Raw genomic sequence first — 10,602 nt, forward strand, 5'->3', positions numbered from 1 at the left:
GTCCTTCGTTGGAAGATAGTGGGCTTACAAAATGTAAACAATCCATAAAAGAAGTAAATTGTTAATTAGTATGTACTCTTTTCCACGAAAAGGTGACAGTATCTTTGTAGATTAATCTGCCATTTCCTGAACCTTCTTTGTAATAGTAGAATATATTCTGCTACAAACTTCAAAGAATTCTACTACGGTAGTAGTAAAATTCTTTGCAGCAGAAGAATGTGAGCATTCTGCTACGGTACCATGGTAGAATTATTTGTAGTTAGTAGTAGAATGCGAACATTCTACTACAAAGGTCCAGGAAATGGCAAATTAATGTACAAATTTACGTTATCTTTTCGTGGAAAACAGTATAGTGTCACTTTGTTTATGCTGCTTGTGTATATTCTGCCTGCCAGTTGGCTTTAGAGGCCAGCGATGCAAGGTGCGAATCGGAGCTAGGGAAAAAACACAATTGTTGTTTTTTTTGTCCTTGAACATTTGTTTAAAGTATTTGGTACCCTGCCATAAATATTCACAATCTTACACGTTATTGCAAAGAAAAATGCTCAACTAACAAAACAAAATAAAATAAAATTTGATGGCGATCTCAGCATGTTTACTCTGAAGCAACCCACTGAATACAACTGGAACTTTGCTTCTTTAAAAAATTGTGGAACGGGGAACTTGGAAAATTTATTTATTTATTTATTTTATTTATTTTTTGAACTTATATACCGCCCCATCCCCAAGGGGCTCAGAACACAGGAAGGGCAGTTAGTGAGTGAGGGTTTAACTGAAGCTGAAGCCCAGTTCGTTTTTCCTGAAGTTTTCTTTTGTTAATTAGTTAGAGCAACTTGTAAGCTTGCCTGTTATATGTAATAAACTACAAAATAAACTACAAAAAAGAAGAAGTTTCTATGAGTGTATTGAATCAATAAGCAATTCAAGTAGAAGGGGACTGTGGAGTCATGTCACCATGTCAAGGAAGACTCCACAGTCCCCTTCTACTTGAATTGCTCATTGATTCAATACACTCATAGAAACTTCTTCTAACTTAATGAGTTTATTGTAGTTTATTACATATAACAGGCAAGCTTACAAGTTGCTCTAACTAATTAACAAAAGAAAACTTCAGGAAAAACGAACTGTTCAACTTCAGTCCTTCCCTCACTCACTACTGCCCTAACTGCTGAAAGAAGATGAATGTTGTTAATTCAAAATTAATGTTCTTAATCCAAAATGAAGGGAATGTAGAGATAAATCCAAACAAATTATATCTTCTGTTGTCTCCAAACTAGAAAGACGAATATAGCTCAGTCCTAAATACTTGGAAATGTGTGATTTCAAATTGCAAGTTTTAAAAAATGTTCAAATAAATGGTTTTAGAAGTGCAGTAAGGCATATAATGTTGAAAAAAAACAGAATGTTGAAAAGAATTTTCTTCACAAATGCAGCTGTAGATCGATGTTCCGAATATAAATATCAATATTGGGTTAAAAATAATTAATTTAAAACATTTTGAGAACCTAAAAATAGTCTTGGATCCATGACAGCATTTTTTTCTAAAAGAATATACTAGCTACCTAAAATATCTACCTCCCCTTTCTCTAAAGAGCTAAGGTTAGCATATGTGATACATTCACATGGTTCTATCACAGCAATCCTATAAGGAAAGTTAGGTTGAGATAGACCCAAGGTCGCCCAAATTCACTGCTGAATAGGAATTTGAACCCAAGTCTCCCTGGTCCTAGTCTGACATTTGACACACAAAACACAAATCTGCAATCCAGTACTGGAAGTAAGTCCGCTGAACTTTTTAAAAAAAGGGATAGGATCAAGCTGTTTAGATTTTTTCCTTTCTAAAATAATGATGCCATAATTTTGTACCCTTTCTTTGTGCAGTTAAGAATATCTTTCATGCTTTCTCTTAGCACCGTTTTATCTCCTAATGTGGCTTATTTCCTAACGATTTATTTTTCTGCCTTCTAGACTGCATGGCGCATGTGAAGCTGCAATTCCCAGCATTTGGTTTAAGGGCAGGGAGATAACTCATGGGACCCATGAGCTGGGTGGGTGGTATGTGGCTTGGCTGGAATAGGTGCATTTGATAACTGTACATAACACATAAATTAATGCTGTGTAAATATACTCTGAGAGCTACTGACCATTTAGGAATTTCCAGTTAAGATATGCCTTTATGTTTGAGACTTGTTGGACCATGCTGGTTAATACCCTTGCTTAATCCAACATACATAATTCAGTTGCATCTGCAATATGTCTAGGATTATGGCAATTTAGCCTCGGGTTTACTACATTCATGGAACACTGTCTGTACAGAAATCTGGCACCATTGAACTGAAATTGGATTCAAAAATCCTGTGCTGCTCTACCGGTTTCACCACAGACTCACTGCGTAGCCTTGGGCAAGTTACAGCACTTCCACACTGTGTTTTTATGAAATGTGGATACTCATAATTTTATTTAATACTCTCACAACCTTTCATTAGTGCCGGTAAAGAGCTCTGAGATGAGATGGGAAGAGGAGGCCCACTGCACAATTATCAACCAGAATGTGATCATGCTGAGACAAGAGAACTGGGTGCCAGAGTCCTTCCCAAAGCATTCTGGGATGCCCAGGGTCTCAGTCTTGCAAGTATGAATGAGTATGGCCTGTGCACAAAGGTACAATGAGGATGGTATTCTTAATAGGTAAAGTAATTTGCAGAGTCCCAGAACCACAAGAAAGTTGTTCTTGTGCTCTGTACATCAGAAATGGAGCCATGATGTTGCTGCAGTGACACAAGTCTCTGCTTGAGCTGAGTTGACTTAGACCACTCTGCAGGGACGTAGGTATAGATTTTTTATGGGGGGGTTCGGGTGGGGCCACACCCCCACCAGCCCCAGGGCATGGCCACGCCTCCCCAAGCCCCACCCCTGGCCTAGCGCTTATAAAAGCAGCTCTCTGAGGTCGGGGATGGCAGACTCCCCTGCCCTCCCCTGCCCCTCCCCTCTGGGCTGAGGCATAGAGGGAAAATGGAGCCTGGTGCAAAATCTGAGTTTTGCCCCCCGCCCCCCAGGGCAGCCTCTGTGATGCAGGAATCCACCCCCAAACAGCATCACTTTCAATGGTGTTTAAACTAGATCCACCTTAAAGGGAGAATCTGGGGTCCCTAGTTAAACAACATTGAAAGTGATGCTGTTTGGGGGTGGATTATCCCCCACCCTGAAACAGCATCACTTTCAATGTGGCGTAGTGGTTAAGAGCAGGTGCATTCTAATCTGGAGGAACCAGGTTTGATTCCCTGCTCTGCCACTTGAGCTGCGGAGGCTTATCTGGGGAATTCAGATTAGCCTGTGCACTCCCACACATGCCAGCTGGGTGACCTTGGGCTAGTCACAGCTTTTCGGAGCTCTCTCAGCCCCACCCACCTCACAGGGTGTTTGTTGAGAGGGCGGAAGGGCAAGGAGATTGTAAGCTCCTTTGAGTCTCCTACAGGAGAGAAAGGGAGGATATAAATCCAAACTCTTCTTCTTCTTCTTCTTCTAAACTGAGGACCTCAGATTCTCCCTTTAAATCCATGCCGAAGGGGGTGGATTTAAAAGGAAATTTGGGGGGTGCCTGCTGTCAGGGGTGCAATTGTTAAGCTACCAGCACCAAACTTTTAGGATATCTTTAAGAGTCTCTCCTAATGATACCACCCAGGTTTGGTGAAGTTTGGTTCAGGGGGTCCAAAGTTATGGACCCTCAAAGGTGTAGCCCCATCTCCTAAACTCCAATTGGAAACAATGGGGGATGGGGCACCCCCTTTGGAAGTCCATAGCTTTGGACCCCCTGGACCAAACTTCACAAAACCTGGGTGGTATCAATAAGAGACTCACCTGATAATGCATCCCAGGTTTGGTGAAGTTTGGTTCTGGGGGTCCAAAGTTATGGACCCTCAAAGGTGTAGTCCCCATCTTCTATTAGTTCCCATTGGAAACAGTGGAGGATGGGGGCACCCCCTTTGGGAGTCCATAACCTTGGACCCCCGAACCAAACCTCACCAAACCCAGGTAGTATCATCAGGAGAGCCCCCCAAACAATCCCTGAAAGTTTGGTGCTGCTAGCCCAAACAATGCGCCCCCTGCAGGCCAAAAACCGAAAAAGCACTAAAACGTTTTAAAAACCCACAAACGGGTGGGCGGAGCTTCGGACATGAATGGGGGGTTTCAAACCCGAGAACCCCCCCCTTACCTACGTGCATGCCACTCTGTAAGATTAAGCTGTCAAATAAATAAAGCAAACAGAAGTGTATACAGTGGAGGATGCAGTAAAAGAGCATTAACATTTTGTTTTGTTCTTCTTGTATGTGTTACAATGGTAACATATACTTCTGATTGCTCCTTTTTATAGTATACAATTTATGGTACTTCTTTACATCCCTGCAGTTAGTGGCTACAGTTGAGTTAGGAATGTAGTAATTATACTTTCAACGTGTCTCATCGAGCTGGAACAGATAAGGAGTTAGTATCATGATGTGTTTATATATTTGAAATAGTAGTTGTTTCGGTTGTAACTTTGAAGAATGGGATTAAAAATCATTGTGACTTCAGGGCGAGGTCTTGCAGTTCAAAGACGAAAAGGCTGTTCTTGGGTAGCAGGGCTGAGAAAGGCCTTTGGCTGAGACTTTGGAGAGTACAATGAAGCTGACAGTCAGAGTATGTAGCAGTGCCTCAAGATCTGGTTGCTAGGAATACATCTGGGTGGATTATTATGGCTCCTCAGTGCAGGAGAAGGATACTGCACAGATGTCAAACTCATGGCCTCCAGATGTTATGGACTACAGTTCCCTGTCAGCATGCTGGCAGGGGATGATGGGAACTGTAGTCCATAACATCTGGAGGGCCGTGAATTTGACAACTATGCAAGTTTACTGAATAAGAGACTGAGAAGAGGAGAAGATTATCTGAGGCCAAATTCAAGCCTTCTGACTCAGTAAGAATGTGGTGGGTGGAGTTCTTAGGGTCTTAGGAATGTCTCCAAATTAGGGTGATTGGAGGAGGGGGAGTAGGGGCATCGACACACAGAAACTAGGAGACCAGGTAACTCAAATAAAAGTTAAAAAGAGAGTGTGCCAAAATACAGACCTGCGTAACTCCCTTGGAAACTGGAATTTTGGTGGTGGAAGGCCCAGCAATATTACATCTTACTTGACATGTTGTGGAAGCATTCAGCTTCCTGATAAGGAATAATTTTGTCAAGCCAATAGAAAACTGATAAAACTACCTTGCAGATTCAGCCTGTGGTCTATCAGTTGGTCATCTCTGATGCATGCGAAGAGAACAGAGGTGGGTGTAGATGATGGGCAGAGATGACTCATCTTGAATTAATATGATACAAATTAACACCATATTGCTCATTAACCTGGGGCATAACTGTTTTGACTGATGATTATGTGAGACTTGTTTTTCAACCTTCTATGCATGATACAGATTTCACTCACTGCTTTCACTGTCTCCATACAATTTGTGCCAGTAACATGTGAAAGACATAAATAAAACCCAGAAATGACTAAATGCAGTATTTTTCCTTCTGTGAGTTTGGGCATTGACAGAGCTTTGCAGTTCTCCTTTTTGGCTTGGCAGTTGTCTATAAGAAATCCAAAAGCAACATTTATGAAGCAGAACAATCAATACAAAACAGCTTCTGTGGATTGCCAGCACAGAAGATGACAGAAAGAAATGATCAATGTTTGCCTTTTCAACAGATAACACCAAATCCCTACAGCTATTTCTTAAGCTCTCAGGGATGTGAACAAATTACAGAACAGGGCTTTTTTATATAAAGGCAGAGCTCCAAATGTATTTGTTTTCAGTCCCCTGTAAATCTGCAGCCATTCCACTGACTTCACACGGCCAAACTGTTTTGCAAACGTCTGAAAATGATTCACAGAGTTGCTATGTCCATATTATTTTCAACCTGTGTAAGCCACCTAGAGACAGAGTATATTTTTATAAATAAAATAAATATGCTCCCATGTTCCTGTATTTAAAAAGTACATTTTTTGTTAGCATTGCTGTTTGGAATCCACTTCAAAATATGAACTTTCAACTCTAATGCTTCAGCGGTGATTCTGATTCTTGCAAATGACATGAGTGACACTTTGTGGAGGAATCATTAACCTACAATGCGGAATCGGTCTATTTTGGTAGTGGGGGTGGGTGGGGGCTGGAAGTTCTACACTAAACTAATTTGTGTTTGAACAGACAGCACTACTAATTTTTTTTCGAAGAACAATAAGAACATAATTAATTCAGATTGGGGAAAGTAAATGACTGAATTCACAACTGTTCAGAAAAGTAATTTATTTTAAACTGCATGAGGTAGCACAGAACGATTTACTATAAAAAACAACAACAAAATCATGGTTATCTTTGCAACAAAAAGGGCTAAAGATTTCCTGGTATCATGGAGTTTGAAGAGGCCATACAGGCCATCTTGTCCAACCCCCTGCTCAATGGATTAACCTAAAGCATCCCTGACAAGTGTTCCTTTAGTCACTGTTTAAAGACTGCCAGTGAGGGAGAGCTCACCAGCGTCCTAGACAACTGATTCCACTGCTGGACAACTCTTACTGTAATCCCCCCCCTCCCTAATATCTATCCAGTAACTTTTCACCCAGAGTTGAAATCTATTATTGCAAGTCCTATGCTCTACTGCCAATAGGAACAGGCCCCTACCATCCTCTAAATAACAGCCTTTCAAATATTTAATGGAATTGATGGATAACAAATGGGTCTTGAGGAGTTTCCATGGGCTTAAATTGCTTCCTGAACGCATGAATGGTACACATGCGAACGGAAAAAAGGAAAACTGGTTCATTTATAATGACTGCAATTCATTATAAATATGTTGTGCGGAATCCATCTCTTTAGAGCAGCCTGTCTGCCTAGCCTAAGGTTTCTGTAGATCAAGATACCTTCAGCATCTCTCTCTCAAGGTCACTCTATAGCAATGCCATGATCATGGATTTTACCAGAGGCGTAGCGCCAACAGGGCAGGCTGGGGTGAAACGCCCTGGGCGGAGCTGCAGCAGAGGCATGGCCAGGCCGCAGAGGGGGCATTCTAGGGGCGGAGTTTCCCCTCGCTCCACCTCTGGCTTTTACAATAAAGAAATCTCAGACTGACTGTATTTAATTCTTATCTTCACTGAATTAAACACTTTGTGGTATAACTTTCCTACACCTACAATCTTACTTAATACTTATCAAATAATATTCACTTACTTATCAAATAATATTTAAAACTTATATAATGCTTACTAATCTATAATAATACATTTCTCTTTTGTTGCCTCAAAAAGAGGGAGGTGTCCCTATTGACCACCAAAAAGGCTATATAAGGATCATGACTTGCATGGACACAAGCTGTGTCAAGAAGTCCAACTGGGTAAGATTTAGCAAATAAAATCTGGTTGGACCCAATCTCATATCTGTTTGTTAAAACCCTTCCACTATTTCATAAGTTTTGTTACTGGACATTTCCATCTTGCTAATTCCCTTAGAACATTTTCCAATGCCATTGCTAATTCCTGTTTCCCCGAATATAAGACATCCCCTGAAAATAAGACCTAGTAGAGGTTTTGCTGAAGTGCGAAACATAAGGCATCCTCCGAAAGTAAGACGTAGCAAAGTTTTTGTTTGGAAGCATGCCCGATGAACAGTACACAGAAAAATAAGACATCCCCTGAAAATAAGACATAGCACATCTTGGGGGGCAAAAATTAATGTAAGACACTGTCTTATTTTCAGGGAAACACGGTATAACAGATTCTTAAAAGCTTGGCTGCACTGAACCTATTGGATTGACCTTTGCTAAACTTACTTTATCTGTAATATAGTGAGATTTGGGAGACCCGGGTTCCAAGCCCTACTCTGCCCTGAAAGTTTGTTGGGTGACCTTGCGCCAGTCTCACATTCTCAGCCTAACCTGCTTCACAGAGTTAAAGTGTGAACAAAATGGAGAAGAAAACAATTCACGTCAATCTGGGTCCCCATCAGGGAGAAAGACAGGATAAAAATTAAATTAATATTTCTTAATTTGAGTCTGTGTATACATTTGGCTGACCACAGTTGGAAGCAGGGGGAGACTTGATCTGATCCAGCAGGGTTCTTCCTCTGCTTTTAAATAATGTTAATTGAGGAAGCTTTCCCCACTAAGGCGTAGACTAACACTAAGGGAGCTAAGGTCGACTCGGTTCCCTTCAGTGGAGGGCGATTCCAGGCTGTCCCCACAGCAACCGAGTTGGCCCCCTGGAACCGAGCTAAGCGGGCGGGATCATCTTGGTGCCTGTTTCGCTCCTCGATCGTGATTGGCACTTGTGTTACGGTGGGAAACGGGAGCGTTCTTTTTTTTTTTACACTTTTTACAGTTTACAGTTACATGCGCTTTCTGCCCATCACGACTCTCCCGTTCTGCGCATGCCACAAAAGCGGCTCGTGATTGGTTGAACGAATGAGGTGTCATTTCGATGCTTCCCCACTTCGAAGCGGTATCGACCTTGTTCTGGCAGAAAAGTGTAGTTCATAACTGCGACAAGGATGTCGCAGTTCTGGGGGGGGGGAACTGAGACAAAACGATGTTGAGCTTGGTGGCAGTGGGGATTCACTGAGGCGAACCTAGGTAGAAACCAGATCAACTCTGTCAGTGGGGAAAGCCCCGAGACGAACTTTCCAAGAGTGCAGTTTTAGATGAAAGCAAGCCCTTTCAAAATCAGGTCCCTTGCGAGACAATGTGCTTTATGCCATGCACCTTCCTTTCAGTGTTCATGTCAAGCTGTGGCCTTGAACTCTACTGCTAATTACTTAAAGAGCCTATCTACACTACAAAGGTTCTGGTTTGATATTGGTGTAACTGTCAAAGTTCCCTCAAAGAGACTAGTTCCAGTTGCCACAGCTAGTTATGGCTAAGGGCCAGAGGCTCTGGTTTTATATCCCAAGACCTAGCTTCTCATAATAAAATCCCACTTCTATTCATCCATACTGCCAACACTTTCTTTTAGCCCAAATATAACAGGAAAAAATTTGGTAAATTCATATGCTTTGGATCAGAATAAACTACACCTGTGAAAGGCTAAGAGGGATATATATATATGGCACTGAAATAATTCACTCCCTCCTGCTGAATTCTTCCCTGGCAATAAAAACAACATACAGGGCCAAAGATTGACAACCCTTGCTGGAAAATATTTTTAAATGGAAAGAGAATGGTGAACTCTAGCATCTACACAAGCTTTTGAAAGGCGGCAGCTGCAGCAGCAACCCATCTCCTCAGTGATGTAGGTGAAATTCCAGTCAGAACCTTTTTCAATTCAGTCATCGTCCAGGGAGTGGTGGTGTCCTTTTGTTGATGCAGTACTCTTCACTACACCAGCTTTCCACATTTGGCTGTGCTCCAAGGGGACATTTTTTTCTAAAAACTGGGCCCTCCTTGTTTCATTCCAGACTGAGACTTCATTGTGCATCACCTCCCCACCAATGCTTATTTTTGACACTTCTGAAAGTCGCCTGTTTATAATTTCTAATTATTTGTAATTTCTAATCTGCAAGAAACAAGACTTTTGACCAGAGGCATAGCAAGGGGGGAAAGCGCTCAGTGCACTGGTGCATCCTCCATCCCGTGCTCATCCCGTGCAACCCCCGGCTCCCTTGGAGCTACGCCTCTGCTTTTGGCATCAAATCAGAGGGAAAAGGAGAAGCAGCAGCAGTTCTTGGTGGAGTGCACATTATGCATTGCCATCACAGATGCTTTCAAGCTGTGCAGAAGAATTTCACCAGCACGAGCTCTTACATATATACAGAGGAATACACATGTTGAAATTACTTAGCGGTATGTCTCCATGACTCTGCACCATGAGTGGATGGATATGTTTTCAGGAAGGATCATGCTGCTTTCCTCCTGCCTTGATCTAAGATCTCAGATGTAGGAGTGATAGAAATGTGCTCCTTCAACTTGAAAACTGGAAAGTTGCTCTGGGTGGAAGGGACAGCCTTAGTGCTGCTCACAGAAATTAAGATAGAGGAGGACTGTGAGCATCCCTTTCTGTAGGGGTCATTGGCTCAGTTTCATGGTTATGCCAGAAATGGGGTTTGTGACAAGCATTCTACCAGCATGGCTACCCATGAGACAGCATTACTGTTATTGAACCAATGGCAATAATAGCAGATCAAATAATAGTCACATCCTCAGGCACAGTTAAGAGCACTTAAGGCTCATTAAAATTAATGGGATTAATACAGTCACTCAGTGCTAGGTGTGGCCAGCTTGTTTACAGAACCATGTGCACTGCTTCAGTTGTACCAGTACAGTTGAACCAGTACCATGCACACAAAGTCCTAATTTAGTTACTTTCTTCACTGCAAAGTGTCTTCTCCCATGTAATCACAATTTCTGTGAAGCAACCACTGAGTTGCTTATAGAGAAAACTGCTTGAAAAATATGTTTTTCTTGGACGTTCTTAGAAGAACACTAGCAGGGCCCAGCCATGCGTTGCTGTGGCTTATTGTGGTGAAATGGGAAAGGAACAGTAGCAGCAAATCAACTGCAGAGGCCAGCAGTACATGCTCATGCAAACACGCAGCCCG

This window comes from Sphaerodactylus townsendi, linkage group LG09 (assembly GCF_021028975.2).
Source record: "Sphaerodactylus townsendi isolate TG3544 linkage group LG09, MPM_Stown_v2.3, whole genome shotgun sequence".
Classification (NCBI taxonomy): Eukaryota; Metazoa; Chordata; class Lepidosauria; order Squamata; family Sphaerodactylidae; genus Sphaerodactylus; species Sphaerodactylus townsendi.